The following is a 399-nucleotide window of genomic DNA, read 5'->3' on the forward strand; positions in this document are numbered from 1 at the left end:
TGTTCATGGGGTTCTCAAGGCAAGAATATTGAAGTGGTTTGCCATTCCCTTCTCCAGTGGACCACATTCTGTCAGACCTCTCCACCATGACCAGCCTGTCTTGGGTGGCCCCAGCAGGCATGGCTTAGTTTCACTGAGTTAGACAATGCTGTGGTCTGTGTGATTAGATTGACTAGTTTTCTGTGATTATGGTTTCAGTGTGTCTGCCTTCTGATGCCCTCTCACAACACCTACTGTCTTACTTGGGTTATCTGGATGAAGAGATACCCTATGTCCAAGGTGTGAGGCCTCAGATTAATTTTTTTTAATTGTTTTTTCAAGAGGAAGAAGAAGAAAAAATGGGTTCCTTCAAGTCCAGAGAATCTGGGTCTCCTCCATCTGGGTTTTTGGCTAACTTTA

Source organism: Bison bison, unplaced genomic scaffold (genome assembly GCF_000754665.1).
Source record: "Bison bison bison isolate TAMUID 2011002044 unplaced genomic scaffold, Bison_UMD1.0 scf7180017864390, whole genome shotgun sequence".
Classification (NCBI taxonomy): domain Eukaryota; kingdom Metazoa; phylum Chordata; class Mammalia; order Artiodactyla; family Bovidae; genus Bison; species Bison bison.